Source organism: Cyprinus carpio, chromosome A2 (assembly GCF_018340385.1).
Source record: "Cyprinus carpio isolate SPL01 chromosome A2, ASM1834038v1, whole genome shotgun sequence".
NCBI lineage: Eukaryota > Metazoa > Chordata > Actinopteri > Cypriniformes > Cyprinidae > Cyprinus > Cyprinus carpio.
In genome coordinates, this window is record NC_056573.1 from 11,802,723 (window position 1) to 11,819,011 (window position 16,289).

Below are 16,289 nucleotides of genomic sequence, written 5' to 3' on the forward strand. Positions count from 1 at the left end.
ATTTTAGATTTAGTCCGAGAGCTTTCTGTCCCTCCATTGAGAATGTATGTACGGTACTATACTGTCCACGTCCAGTGACATCAAGGTAGAATTTTTTGAAAAAAACATCTTCAAAGTATCCATGTGACATCAGAGGGTCCGTTAGAATTTTTTGAAGCATCGAAAAATACATTTTTGTCCTTCTTGAAAAATATCAAAAACTACGACTTTACGGTTTCAGCATTGACTTCTCTTCCCGGGTTAACTTTTTTCTGTTATGAGCGCGTTCACAGCACATCCGTTCTCGAGTCAAGAACCGGTTTGCAACGAATCACTCGATGTAACCGGATCTTCTTGAACCAGTTCACCGAAAAAATCGAACTGAATCGTTTGAAAACGGTTTCGCGCCAACAATAAGCATTAATCCACAAATGACTTAAGCTGTTAACTTTTTTAACATGGCTGACACTCCCTCTGAGTTCAAATAAACCAATATCCCGGAGTAATTCATTTACTCAAACAGTACACTGACTGATGTGCTGACTGAGCTGGTTACCGAGATGGATGAAGAATTGAATTTTGTTATACGACATGGCGGCGACGGCAACAACAATACTACTATGAGAATAAAAGGTATGCCTTCTTTCTTTTCCGTGAACATCTGGGCGGTGTTATGCAAATCTTCCCACATAGCGACGTAGAGATGTGGTGGCATGTTTTTTATACGACATTTAGGGATGAGTCTCTTAACATTTTAGAGAGCGGAGGGCCAATATCTCTTTGGATTTGAGACTTTAGTCTTAGCAACTTTATTGATCTTCTTTATGCACCAATAGCTTGTAACACTCCAAAGAGAAAGGAAAAATTTAAAACACATCATATGACCCCTTTAAACTACAGTTGTGTGTGTGAATTACATGCGTCTGTGTGTCTCTTTCTTTCTCTGCAAACAATGACAGGAGCCGTACTGAAAGCATGAGTTAATCTCCATTTACGAAGAGGATTAGGTTGAATTCAGCAGATAAAATCTTTGTCTGCAGGACAGGGACATCCAAATTATAAAACCTGTTGAAGGTAGACGGCGAAGACCAGCCATTGGCCGCATAAATATCACCAATAGAAATCCTGCTGGACAAAGCCCAGGAGGATGCCATTCCTCTGATGGAGTGGGCCCTCACACCTATAGGACACTGCAAGCCCGAGGCATAAGCCAGGGCTAAAGCATCCACTATCCAGTTTGATAGTCTTTGCTTCATAACCGGCAGCCCTTTAGAGTGGCCTCCGAAGTTTACAAAGAGCTGCTCTGAGTGCCTAAACAGGCCAGACTCTACAATATATACTCCAAGAGCCTGAACTGGGCATTGTGGACCCTGCTCACCTTCTGAATTGGAGAACACTGGAAGGGTGATGACTTGTGCTCTAAATGGAGTGGAGAGCAATTTCAGCACATAGCCATGTGTTGGTTTGAGGACAACTCCACAGTCGTTAGGCCCAAACTCAAGACAGGAAGCACTGACTGACAGTGCTTGCAGGCAGAGCCGATCCTCCCTATATGCAATATATGCAAGCTGCTTAGGGCCCCCGAAACACCAGGGAGCCCCCTTGCTCTCAAAGATGATTTAATTTTAGTTTTGTTTTTGAATTAGGCCAGCAGTTATGAAAACACTTCTTTTAATGTGGTGCGCTGTCGCACGTAACCTTAAACGTTCCTCTTCAGGAACTCGAGCTGCGTCGGTGACGCTTTGGGGAACGAGAATGCCCACGCCGCCAGACTTACAAATCTCTGCCTAGTGTGGGAAACTGCACAGCTAAAGCAAGAGAAGGAGTCAGGACCCTGACAGAGGAAACGTGTAACCAGAGGGTGTCTGCCCACTGACTGGCCACCGAGAAGGGCGCGCTAGGTCGCAATGGCCGCCACGTAGACCTTCAGGGTGGAGTGGGTCAACCCTGCGGAGAGAAGGGCCTGCAGGAACTCCAGCACTGTACCAACTGGGCAGTTAACTGGGTCGAGCTGGCGGTCTCCACACCAAGAAGTGAAAAACTTCCACTTCTAGACATACAGTTTCCTCATTGAGGGAGCTCTGGATTGGAGAACAGTCTCAACAACCTCGGTTGAGAGACCGGAAGCTAAAAGTTGTGCCTCCTCAGAGACCACACCTCCAGCCTCTAAGCTCCATGCGGGGGCGCACCCTCCGCCTGTGAGAGGAGATCTCTCCTGACGGGAACCTCCCATGGAGTGCCGTCAAAAAGAGAAATCAGGCCCAAAACCATACCCGGCCCGGCCAGAACGGGGCTACTACCAGCAGCCGGACTCCATCCCAGCGCACTCTCTCCAGAACTCCCGGGAGCAGAGCAATCGGGGGAAAAACGTACAGATGAAGCCTCGGCCACATCTGTACCATGACGTCCAGCCCCAGAGGAGCTGGATGAGTCAGAGGAAACCAGAGGGGACAGTGCAATGTCTCTCGAGTTGCAAACAGATCCACCCGAGTCTGGCCAACCTCTCCAACTGTGCTTCATCACCTCGGTATGAAGCCGTCATTCCCCGGGCCTCAGCCCCTGCCTCGACAGGATGTCTGTTCCCATGTTAGATGCCCAGGAATGTGGACTGCTCTCAGCAAGAGGAGTTCGTACTGGGACCACACAAGGATCTGGTACGCTAGTTTGTACAAACGGCGTGAGCGCAGACCTCCTTGGTGGTTGATGTAAGAGACCACCGCTGTGTTGTCTGTGCGCACCAACACATGGTGATCTCTCAGGTCCAGGAGCTCGAGCAACTGACACACATAGAGCGCTTGCTGAAGACAGAAGGCTAATGCCGGCTTCGCCGCACTTGCTTTTAAGCTTCCTGGTCTCTGACGTCACCCGCCTATGACGTCTCGCCCATCCATTGGACTGATTACACACGTGATTCAGAGCGGTTCACGCTGAGGGCGTTCCCCAAAGCGTCACCGACGCAGCTCGAGTTCCTGAAGAGGAAACTACTGCGCCATTGACTTTAGACCAGATTTTTGATGGTTACTGGGCACAGTCTATTTCAGTTGCCTCAAAATAGCAACACGTTTCATAAAGTAAATTGGTGAAAAAAAGTGAAAGTTGTCTTCTGATGCAAAGAGGTCCACCTCTTCCCTGCCGAAGACAGACCAGATCATTTGAACCATTTGAGGATGTAGTCTACATTCTCCTGGAGCCACATTGCCTCCTGGACAGCATGTCTGCCGCTTGGTTCATTCTGCCCAGCACATAAACTGCTCTCAGTGAGAGTTTGCATTGTGCCCATAAAAGGATTCGAGCCAACCTGTAAAGGGAGTGTGAACTGCAACCGCAGTGATTAATATAGATCATGATCAATGATCATGTTGTCCAAACGGACCAGGACATGGTGCCCCATTAATGCCAGCAGGAAGGATTTCAGGGCTAGAAAAACAGCCATCTAAAGGCAGTTGATGTGTAAGCGTTGCTTCAGGTTTTACCAGTAGCCGAACGCAGGTCTGCCCTTGTACAGTGCTCCCCAACCTGAGATGGAGGCATCTAACTTGTGACCACCTTCCTTCTGGAGGTCAGTCATAACAGGACGCCTGATTGAAACAGGCGAGGAGTTTTCCAAGGGGCCATAGCTCTAATGCAGCGGTGGGTTACCTTGAAATGAAAACGGCCCAGGCTTGGGATGGGACATGGGCTTTGAGCCAATACGGGAGGGGCCACATGTGAAACAGGCCCAGAGGAATCACATAGGAATTGGGCAACATGAGGATGAGCATCCTCTGGAAAGCCCTGAGGGGATGTGAAGTCCCCTGTTTGAATGATGCCATTCAGGGAGCATTCCAGTGTAATCCATGCCCAAATCCATGCAGAATTGATAACTGTCTCCAGAAAGACTACTCACTGACTAGGAGACAAAAAGCTCTTGGCTAAATTGATTCTCAAGGTGGCTGAGCAGCATCTTTCAGATTCAATGATAGATCAGCTGATAGAAACCATTCCTCAGTACGTACTTGCGTGAAGATCTGTGTAACAAAACGTTCGTTATAATTTTATGTTGTATTATTGTAGCAGCGAACATTCAAATAAAACTTTAATAATAAAATAAACACAAAATAGCGTGACAGCCCCTTGTGGACGACTGCCACTCACCAACAGAAACAAAACACAAAATAATGTCTAGGCCTGGTCCTCTCTTGTCCAACACTGTGGATATTCCTCCTTTTATCCTTCCGGAGCTCCTCCGTGGGACTTGAGACCGGTGAGTGGCGCAGGTGTATCATTAACTCCACCGGCCTCACTCCGTTCCCATGGCTCTCGGCCCCGCCCCTCTCGTCACATAACCCCATCGCCCCTCGCAGGATGTGGTCTTGCTGTCCACATTCCAGGTAGCCAGCTGTGAGTTCGTCTGTCCCCCTGGCAACTCACTCCAGCCCACCGCCTCGAGCGTCCATGGTGGCAGACTGCTCCGCCATGCTCAATGGCACCGCGGATTCACCACAGCGGCGGGGAATCTCTGGCAGCGTGTCCCTTCTTTCTCCCAGGTTTCGGCACCAATGTAACAAAAAGTTCGTAATCACAGGAAGGAGGAGGCGGGAACTGGTGAACATTCAAATAAAACTTTAATAATAAAATAAACACTAACATGCTGGGCCATGTTGCCAACTTCTCTGCATCTGAATCCATCAGTGAAATAGAGTCATCCACGACAGCTTCTTCCTCACACCCGCCAAAAGAAATCAAGCCGCTCACAGCCAATGAGGGACTCTGATCCTCACATGTGGAGTACTTAGCCAAGGCGAGGCATTGCGGGGAGAGTGAAAACACGTGGGACCTGTGCCGGCGTAAGTTGAGCCTGGTGTTTAAGCCCCTACTAGGGGAGAAAGGAAATGGGAGAACAGGCCGGAGAGGACCGAAGGTGATCCACGAGTGGAGAAGAGTGAGACTCATGCTCTCGCAGTGAGAACATTCTGTCCTGGTGAGCGCAGCTTCTGCTTGGGTGCTGCCCAGACAGGCGATGCACTCACCGTACCCATCTACATCGTGCAGGGAGCCACACTCATGAATCAGTATCAAAGCTATTTTATTAATAAAAGTTGTGGGGCAGCATTGATAAGTGTCATCTTAAATTTTTTTTTAAAGAAATTATTTTTATTCAGCAAGGATGCTTTAAAAGAATAGTAATTACTGAAAAATCAGCTTTGCTATCACAGGACATTTTAAGATATATTAACAGTTATTTTAAATTGTCATAATATTTCCATTATATTCCCTAATAATACTGTTTTTACTGTATTTTTCAAATAAATGCAGTCTTGCTGAGAATAAGAGACTTCTTTCAAAAACAAAAAATCTTACAGACTCCAAACGTTTGAATATATTTATGCACAAATATGTTATAACCACTTCTGTCAATTGGCCAAGCTGACATGCTTATCTGTAAGAATGCAAAATATCAGCTGCTTAATTAGTCTGACTGATTATTTCACCCTCCCTGGTATGATGTAGTAGATGATACAGTGGTTTTTAGCAGTTTTTTATCCAGTTGGTGGCAGTAAAAACAGCTTTTATGTAATGCATATGCATGTAGCACTGTACATTTAGGTGGTATTTTAAACTGTGGCCTCAGGGCATTCTCCAAAGCAATGTAAAAAACTGTTCGTACAGTCTTGTATAACTATCCAATGGGAATATCTCATACATGGGGTTAATGCAGGATCCTGTTCAGGGTCATGTAGATGACAGCTGTTTATGCCTGGCTGAACAGACACTTGCCCTCCTTTCCTGTTTGAAGGGCATTCCAACAGAGCGCAGAGGGAATGAGGTCATGCCAAAGGTCACATGGCACATGCCGCGAGGTGTCCTTCCATTTTCAGCTGAGTTATCTGGATGCCCCATGACAGAAAGATCTATAACTCCACAAATGAGGAGCCATTAGCACTCGTGGATGTGTTAAGAGATGCTTAGTAATTTATCACTGTTTAGACCAGTGCCCTGTTGACATAATCTGTAGTTTCACATTTTTAGGTTTAGATTTTAATATAAGTGAAGTTTATACATCCATGATATATCTAAAAATTATTAAAAATAAACAAAAGGTGATTTTTATTGTAAAATTGTATTTATTATTATTATTATTATTATTATTATTTTTCAGTGTGTCTAATAACCAAGTCTTACAGACAATATAATATACACTATTGTTCGAAAGTTTGGGGTCAATAAGATTTAAATAGTTTTTTTTTTTTAACTCGAAGACAAATTTTTAAAAATTAAATTGATTGAATTGAAGTAAGTTGATAACAATAAGAAATGTTTAAGAATGAAGGATCATGTGACACAGAAGACTGTAATGGCTTGTTATATTTTAAAATATATTACAATAGAAAACAATTATATTAAATCAAAATCACCTTTATTGGCAAGTACCACGGTTTTACATGTTCAAGGTAATTATGTTGGTGTAGTGGGGCTAAACAATAACAGTAAAATACAAGAAATAATAATATTAATCAGATAAATATTGTGAAAAAAAAGTCATTAAAGAGAAAGTCATTAAAATAAGAAGCAAAATAAAATGTGTGTGTGTGTGTGTGTATATATATATATATATATATATATATATATATATATATATATATATAAAGCTATGAAACATAAATATAAAAGTATAGGAAAATTAAATGTTAATAATATTTCACAATATTCAGTCCCTCCAGGATTTCGCGATTTTGCGATCGCTGAATTTATCACAAAATCAAGCAAACTCCACAATTTTCGCAAAAGATCGCACATTTTCATAATTGCCACAAATTTTCCACAGGAATTTGGGCTTAGAAGCGTCCAGTGACGTCATCGCAATGCGCGTTCAGTCAAAGAAAGGCCTTGCATTCTCATCATGACTGATTAATAAGAGCTACATTGGATAAACAAACCGAAAACAGAACGAATCCGCGCTACTAGTTGGGGCTGCACAGACCGTTTATCTGCTCGAGCTGCAGCCGTGGGCTGATCTCGATCACGCAACACCATTATACACAGCGCTGGGAGATACAGTGTGAAGAAAGCAGTCGAATTCCCCACAGAATCAATAACATCTCTGTGAAATCTTGTGAGAAGCATTCAAATTCAGCGAAGAATTCTGTTAAAGGTGTTAAATGTTTTCGAGTGATTTTAAATGCTTCACACAACTTTTTCCCAGCACTTCAATGCTTTAAGTATTACCGCATTTGAAAGTTATTTTTAATGTGATGATATTTGTTCATCCTTAATAAGTTTCCCCTGTGTATAAAACTAAAAAGTTTTATAATGTAGGAAAGCAAACACTTACTAAAAAAAAAAAAGCAGATGAACAAGCACTCTTAAAAATACATCTCGCATATGTAAATGCAGAAATTAGGTGTCTCCGAGATGTACATGTGTGATTAGGGTGAGTGCTTTACTGTCAGGCGCTGGTACCACCTTCTGAACAACTTAATGGCACTAGTGCTGTTGTCGTCGAACGTTAGTCTGGAGACCTACAGTGGTTCTCGAAGTCAGAAAAGTCATAACAGTGTTAGAAGAATGTTGTCTGTGGTATATTTTCACTGCAAAACAATAAGAAATGCAGCAAATATCATCGCAAATTTTAAGAAAAGCCGCAGCAAAATCAGTCATTTTGATTGCAAAAATCACAAAAAAAAAAATCGTGAAATCCTGGAGGGGCTGAATATTGCTGTTTTTATTGTATTTTTGACCAATAGGCCTAAATGCCTTGGTGAGCATAAGAGACTTCTTTCAAAAACATAAAAATTGCCCCAAACTTGTGAACAGCTGTGTATTTATATTTATTTATTTATTTATTTTTTTACTTGAATTTGGCACTTTTTTTCAGTGCAGAGACCAGAGAGTTTTTGTTTCTTGTAAGGAAGTTGATTTCACAGAGTTGTGTTTTTGCACAGGTGACTTGCAGCTGCAGTAGTTGTGAATTGCTGATGTTTGTGCAAGGGGAACTTCTGACTCTTCTTAACAGGGACTGATGTGTTATTTTGGTCATTATTATGCTGTAGGGAAATCGAGGGATACCTCATCCCCTTCCACTACCTCTGTCTGTCCCCTCAAAGAGGGGGCATCATTCTGTTGTTCCTCTCCAGAGACCCAACCCACTTAAAGTGTCATTAGATCATTAATCACATTGGCACACTCACAGGAGGCCTGAGCTCTTGCCTGACCTGCTGGAACAACCACCCTAAGCAATAAGCTCTTTCCATCAGAAACTCTTCATTATTTCTCTGTTGTTATATGTGTGGGTGGGTGTGGGTGGTGGGTCTTAGAATTATTGGGTAGGACGACAAAAACAGTTTGTTTAGTTAATGAATTATGCAGTATGGAAATGTTACGGTGCAGATCAAGTTGTATTTGATTGTAGACTAAAATCATGAGAGATTGGCCTGCAGTATTTTGCGTGCACACATTTCTGTGTACCTTCCACCCACTGACAATGTGCTGACGTTGGTACAGTCTCCAGCCTCTAATGCTTAAATATTACCATGTCAATGCTAAGCCATATGGCTGATCCTGAACTGATGTTGATAGACATTCATTCTGAGATCATTCAAATGGAGAATAGCTAATGAAGCTGCTAAGCCAACTCAGGTGAAGTTGTGGCTAAATGGGCCCATTGAGCAATGGCGGTCTAGCTGGAGACCTTTTTACAGGATGTGTTTTTGCATTCATAAATATCTGGACAGAGCAAAATGGAAATGGAATGGAGCAGCATTTTAGCTTGACACAGTGTCTTAACGCAGCTTTCATGAAGGGAGATGCTAAAAATAGTGAATGTTGTAAGAACCATTAGAAAACAATTTAATGTTTCACATTGCTGTTCAAAAAGCTTTTGCGCGTATCTATTAAAATGATGAAATGTGGCAATTTTTGTTACAATGTAAAAGTACTTTTCAAATAAATTCTGTTCTTTTTAACTTTCCATTTATGAAAGAATTCTGAAAGTTGTGTCTCCACAAAAATATTACGCCACACAACTGTTTTCAACATACATTTTGATGCAAAATACGCAAATATGTATATAAGAATGATTTCTGAAGGATCATGTGACACTGAAGACTGGAGTAAGTCAGCTTTACCATCACAGGAATAGGTTAGGTTTTAAAGTACATTGCAATAGAAAACATTTATCTTATATTGTAACCCCAAACTTGAAAGTGTGCTCTATGTACAGTAAAATACATTTTCATAGATAGTCAAATTGAAAGGCAGAAATGCAGCGTATTTTAAGCACATTCTATTTTTATCTCAGGCTCTTGACATATCCCTAACTAGGTAGACAATGGCAGATGATTACATGCTGCATTGATCAGCTTGTGTGGGATGCACAGTGAGTTTGTGCAGTGATCAGTAACTAGCTCTGAAATGTTCTAAGAGAGGATTTAGTTTTTAGAACTCTCTCACCTTGATACTTAAAAAAAAAGCAGAGTATGATGTTTTAGTTACTCAAAAGTGTTAGTTCATGGTTATCTCCATTTGTTACTGTAGATTCTGCTGTGGAAACCAGACAGGTAAAAGCATTTCCTGTGAGAAATGCATTACTGACCTTTTATATATTTTTTTTGACTGAATCAGTTCAAATGGTGAAATGGTGTCCCAGATGTGTTTAAACACTGAGGTTTATATGGCTGCTCTCCCACCTATCTTTTTCATGTTTTTTTTTTAGGCCTGTACTTAAAACAATGGCTGGGGCCAGGCTGCTTGCAAAAATTATTAATGTTTTGATGGTTCTTGCATTGATGGTAGAAAAAAAACCTTACTATGGAATTTATGCTGCGCTTAAGGGGCATAATTTATCAATTTTCTTTTTTATTAATTATTGTAGATACTGCTATCAATTATCCTTCCACCTTGACTAAACTATATTTAAGAAATTTTTCATGTATTATTGTGGATATCTGCATTCAAGCATTCAGAGCAAATACACTGTCAGCAAACAGGAGGATCAACCCAGGTAAATGTCATTAACTCAAACACTTCATTGGTAGAACCAGAAGACAAGAAGTGAAGCAGGTGAGTGATTGTTCAGAATGCAGTCTTAACTTTCTTTGTATTACAGGTGAGGAGGGGATCAGCACCAGGTCACAGAAGATGGAAGCAGATAATGATAGAGAGAGATTCGTAGCAGTTAAATAGCATGGGTAGGTAGCCAGTTAAGTTGATACACAGTAGTGGAAAACATAGGAGTAGTATTATCTCAGTGTAAGAAGTCTTAGTCACAAACCACACTGGTGAAAGCAGTCCTATGCAAAGAAGAGATCAGACAATGCGTGCTTGTTTGGTGCTGGCTTATAAAGACAAGCTGATGTCGCTAATGGTAGATGGGTGAGGTGAATGTGGAATTTGAGCCAGGAGGGATTCTGGGACCATGGTGGAGGAGTTAGTTCAGGAGGCCATAACGGAGCAGATGGGATGGAAGACTCCTTCAGAAGAACAGGCAGATTTGAGAACCTCCATGGTGGATCCGGTGGAGCAGGGAGCCCGGGTAGGGCTGTCAAGATCGACGACCGCCAGGGCGGAGCAGGTGTAGCTGGCAGGGCATGAGGTCCCCATCGTGGAACTGAAGGTCTCAGGCAGACTGTCTGGAATGCAAGCTGGTTTGAGTCCAGTGGGAGGGCCAGCTGAGAGACCATGAAGTTGCATCTGTGGCTACACAATGGCAAACAAGAACTTCAGGAATGACCTTGTAGACTACTCTTTCAGGAATAGATTTGGGACTTTTATTCACAGGAACAGATTCATAATTGTTGATTGGGTATGGATTCTGGACATGAGCACCACAGGGTTGAATTCGTCTTCAGAGACGCCCTGATGGACACGATACGTGGATTCGCAAGCTTTGCCACCAGGTCTGCACTGTTTGAGATAGCCTCTCGCCGAAGGGAATATGGAAGCACTTGCTGTGATTATATTGAAAGCCGTCACAGCAGTGACAGGAGACATGGGGCTTACGGTTTAATCCACAGGGCAGTCGTTAACCTCACCAGCAGTGATGGACGAGCCACTTAGCCACAGTTCATAAACAAGATAGTGCTTTAGTGAACAGGTGGTAGCTGAAGTCAGTATCTGTGGATACAGATCATCGTCCAACCTGCACCAGAAGATTGTCTTCGGGGTATCACTCTATGGGACCCTATAGGAAAGATCAAGAAATTCCTAGACAATCCTTAATTGGAAGGCCATATTGGGAAATGAAGAGGAGCAAATTCACAGGGTTAGAGGATAGGATGTCCATGGATGTTGTTGGAATGGGTCTGGTCTTCTGTCAGCAAACAGGAGGATCAACACAGGTAAATGTTGTTAACTCAAACAGACTTTATTGGTAGAACCAGAAGACAAGCAGTGAAGCAGGTGAGTGATTGTTCAGAATGCAAGAGTCCAACATAAACTTGATAATAACAGTCAGGTGAGGAGGGGATCAGCACCAGATCACAGAAGATGGAAGCAGATGATGACTGAGAGAGATTCGTAGCAGGTAAATAACATGGGTAGGTATCCAGTTAAGTTGATGCACAGTAGTGGACAACAAAGGTGAGTAGTATTATCTCAGTGTAAGAAGTCTTAGTCACAAACCACACTGGTGAAAGCAGTCCTATGCAAAGAAGAGACCAGACAATGTGTGTGTGTTTGGTGCTGGCTTATAAAGCAGACTGATGAGGCTAATGGTAGGCAGCGTTTAAACTTGGCATTAACATGCGACCTGTATCCGAATGTTGTCCACATACACATGGTGATTGTGAAATGTGAGCAGGAGTGAGCCAGGAGGGATTCTGGGAAATGTAGTGCGCAGAAGTGACAGGCATAGTGACTGGTGAGGTGATGGGTAAGTGACTGATGATCCTGACACTGTGACTGTAAGGTACTTGGAAACTTGAGGAAAAGGAGAAACAAATCCATTGATATTGCATTTTCATTGTTTTTGACTTCCTGGTTATAACAGACTATGAACTTGAATACACCATCACAGAGCACAATGATAATAAATGAGAGCACAAATATAGCTTATGGGACATATAATTAAAATACAGAGGAAACATATTTTATGTCAGCCTCAGCATTATCTTACTTGAACGACGTTCCAGTCTCCGTTTGTGTACTGGAGAGACATATGCTTTTGTTAGTACTATCATCTTTTTGCCGCTAATATGGTTCTGAATGGTGATTTTATTTTATTTTTTTAATAAATGCACTAATGCACCTAATTATCAAATTGAAGGCATTACACCTTGAGTGTTTTTGCCCTCTGGGTGCTGTAATGTTAACATCCTTTTGTGGTACTTATTTTGCGGTCTCTGCAATGAACTTATTTTGCGGTTTCTGCAGTCTTTATCATCTGGATGACACTGGACTGGATCGAGAAACTCCATTTGTTTGCAAAACTACATTAAAGGACTCTTGGCAATGGTAAATTACAATTGTAATATAAACTCATAAAGAAATGAAGTAAAATACCAATTGTCACAAAGTTAGTTATTTTTCAATTAACAGTCTTTTCCAGACCAAGCTACAGGGACTTCACAAAGTAGTGTTCATCTTTGCAGTTTTGTAGAAAGGATGCAGAGTTCCCTTGTAGAGGCAATTATTTGATTGTTTCACCAAAATTATCTGAATAGTGCCCCATTCCATAATAGATTGTGATGGATGTTCACTGTTTGTCATTAGTCATCATGAAATGTGCCTTTAGCTATGAATATCTCGAGCAAGGTCAGTTCAAATTTGTGTCTGAGCAGGTTTAAAACACTGACTATTCAGTGCCTTTAGACATGTTGTTCATCTTTAAATTATCTCCCAACAGTATCAGCGAGTTTGTATTATTTTAACAGTAAACATGCAGCGAAACCTGTATGGGTGTTCAATAACTATGATTAACCAGTTTTTAAATGGTTGTCAGCATGGAACATCTGTGCAAATGTAGGAGTTCTGGATGTCTTATTAAAAAGACATTAATGGAATATTTCACCTTAAGCCAATCAAGATAGAAATGAATTTATTTCTAAATTGGAACAGATTTGGAGAAATTTAGCAGTGCATCACTTCCTCACAAAAGGATCATCTGCAGTGAATGAGTGCTGTCAGAATGAGAGTCCAAACAGCTGATAAAAACATCACAATAATCCACAAGTAATGATGACTCAAGTACAAGTTGATGTAATGTTAAATTTCTGCTTATCTGTTCTAATGAAGAAAAAAATCATCTACATCTTGGATGGCCTGAGGATGAGTAAATTTTCAGCAAATTGTAATTTTTTGTTGAACTATTCCTTTGAAGTGCTAAATAAATTAGAGACTTTTAGATAGAATTAGACATTGAAAGTTGAAAGAAGATATAGACAGTATGAGAGCAGGCATTGACACAAAAGTCTGACATCGAAACACCAGCACTTTAAAGGGGTCATGACATGGGTTTTTTTATTTTATTATTATGGTCCCCTAGGTGCAATTATAGTATTACTATAGTTTTTTGTAAAAAAAACTTTTAAAATGTAGTGAATTATGACATTTTCCCACCCTGTTTCTCATCCTTTGATTCAAACAGTCTGTTTTTGGGTTGTTTCTCCTTTAAGAGTTCAGTGTTAACGCCCACTGTTATGATTGGCTAACGACAGTGCCTATGGATCAATTATTAACGCCCCCCAGCCAGAACATTTGCGGATTGAGCGTAACTGTTTAGTAGCGGGTGATTCCATGTACGATGTCGCGTTTTCATTGGTCAGTAGTAGAAGCCTATTTCTGATTGGTTGTTGCCGTTTTTTACAGCGTTTATGCCAAGAGCAAAGAGAAAGAGTTCGAAGAGAAGAGTACTTGGCCATGCGCGAACGCACGGGACACAGTCTAAGCACATACGCGCTTACTTTAAGCGAAGAGGAGAGATTCCCGATTGCACTGAACAGGGTTTTAAGTGCAGGTATACTCTCTGAGCGAGCCCAGAGAAAATTCTTACAAGAGCAACGTGTATCTGAGAGCGCGCGCCCAGTTCCCGCACGCGAGCAGAGAGATTCGCGCTCCGCACATTATATTAATGTACTTTCGCGCTACAATAATGCGCTCTCAACATTTGACAGGGAAATAACGCCATACTGCGTGGCATTGTAGTTTTCCTGTACACAGACCCACTCGCTGTCCTTCGACTGAACACTTGTGAGGCGCGCGGCACGACAACGATACGAAATGAGCGTAGTTGTCTTGTGCTGGAGGCGGTCATATGCAAATGGTTGGAACGTCTCACTTCGCACCGTGACGTCACTTCTTATCATGGATCCAGAACGAGCTGTATTTAGAGCTTGATTAAATAAATGGCTCGTTTATAATGGGGAGGACGTCTTAAGCTATGAAACTTGCAGGACGTTTTAATGGTACAAAGACCTCTTATATTCCAAAAGATCAAGGCAAATTTGGTTTCTCATTTCATGACCCCTTTAAAATTCAAAATTTTTATACAGTATATTGAAAATAATGCCAAAATTCCCTGGAATAAATTGAATAATTCAGCGTGGATAGTAAATTCACAAAGACTGTGACATAATAAAAAGTCTTGAACACCATTTCTTCACAAAGAACTGTTTGTGGGAGACTTGAAATTTGAATAATTTATCATTCCTTCAGAATACTCAGGTATTTTTATTTTAATATACTGTTTATCGTCACAACAGCCTGCTCTTCTTTTCTGTCTTTACTCATAAACCCAAGTATGATGTGATTAGGCATTATTCTGGGAGCATGAGAAATTCCAACTGATATGGAGTATTGTTTGTTTTAGTTGCATGATAAAATTATTTCTTAGTTTTGTCCAGGTTTAACATTTTTTCAATCAGCTCAGTGACCTTAGTGTCTGTCACACTTAATATAAGGCCTTCAGAGAGAAAACATGTTGAGTCACATTTAAACCAGTCTAATGTGGTAGTGAATTCAGAGAGGTCTTTTTACTTGCTCACTTTAATGACAGGAGTTAGTCGCCATCACACAGAAAACATACAGAGCATTCTGTCGCCTTTTCCTTTGATGTCTTTGTATTATTTTATATATAGCTATTTTTCCATCATGTCTCATATGCAGGATTATTATTGATTAAATCAAATGGCTCTCAGCCATTAGAGAGGAAGTGGGATCTTTGTTGTCATGTGAAAGGTGACTTAACATGCATAATGTCAGTCATGGGCAAGTAATTATGTTGTCAGGGTGCATTTCGAGTAAACACATGACCTACAGATCGATTGATTTCATAGTAAATACTAACCAGCACATCCCCAAAAATAAGTGAATGGTTAGAGATGCATTTAGAAGTGTTTGGGTCTTTGTTTTTAATTGTTGTTTGGCAACAAGTGCTTAGTAATGTATTTTGGTAATGCTTCACAATCGGATTCAGTTAGCTAATGAATTTGGTGTCATTAACTAACAATGAACAATAACCTACCTTAATGAATGTTGCAACAGTAATGTAAATTTTTTCATACACATACTCTTCAAACGTTTGGGGTAAGTATGTTTTTTTAAAGACATTCACTTTTATTCAACAAGTACAAATTCAATTGATCATAAGTAGTGATTTTATAATGTTACAAGATTTCTATTTCAGACTAAAGTTTCTCTTTGGACCTTTCTATTCAAGAATCCTGAAAAAAATATTTTGTAGTTTCCACAAAAATATTAAGCAGCACAGCTGTTTTCAACATGATTAATAATAAGAAATGTTTTTTGAGCAGCAAATTAGCATATTATAATAATTTTTGAAGGATCACGTGACACTGAATGATTGTTGAAAATTCTAATCCTAAATTCATATCATAAATTCATAAATTACATTAAAAACCTTTAAATATCTTACCAAACTCAAAATTAGAACAGTAGTGTTTACAAACCCGATTCCAAAAAAGTTGGGACACTGTACAAATTGTGAGTAAAAAAGGAATGGAATAATTTACAAATCTCATAAACTTATGTTTTATTCACAATAGAATACAGATAACATATCAAATGTTGAAAGTGAGACATTTTGAAATGTCATGCCAAATATTGGCTCATTTTGGATTTCATGTAAGCTTCACATTCCAAAAAAGTTGGGACAGGTAGCAATGAGGCCGGAAAAGTTAAATGTACATATAAGGAACAGCTGGAGGACCAATTTCCAACTTATTTGGTCAATTGGCAACATGATTGGGTATAAAAAGAGCCTCTCATAGTGGCAGTGTCTCTCAGAAGTCAAGATGGCCAGAGGATCACCAATTCCCCCAATACTGCGATGAAAAATAGTGGAGCAATATCAGAAAGGAGTTTCTCAGAGAAAAATT

General features: G+C 40.7%; 1 protein-coding gene across 1 annotated transcript in view; it reads left to right on the forward strand.

The window, feature by feature from the left end:
- Window positions 1-16,289, forward strand: part of LOC109100906 (potassium voltage-gated channel subfamily H member 6-like) — a 51,644-nt gene that overhangs the window by 13,662 nt on the left and 21,693 nt on the right. The window lies entirely within an intron of this gene.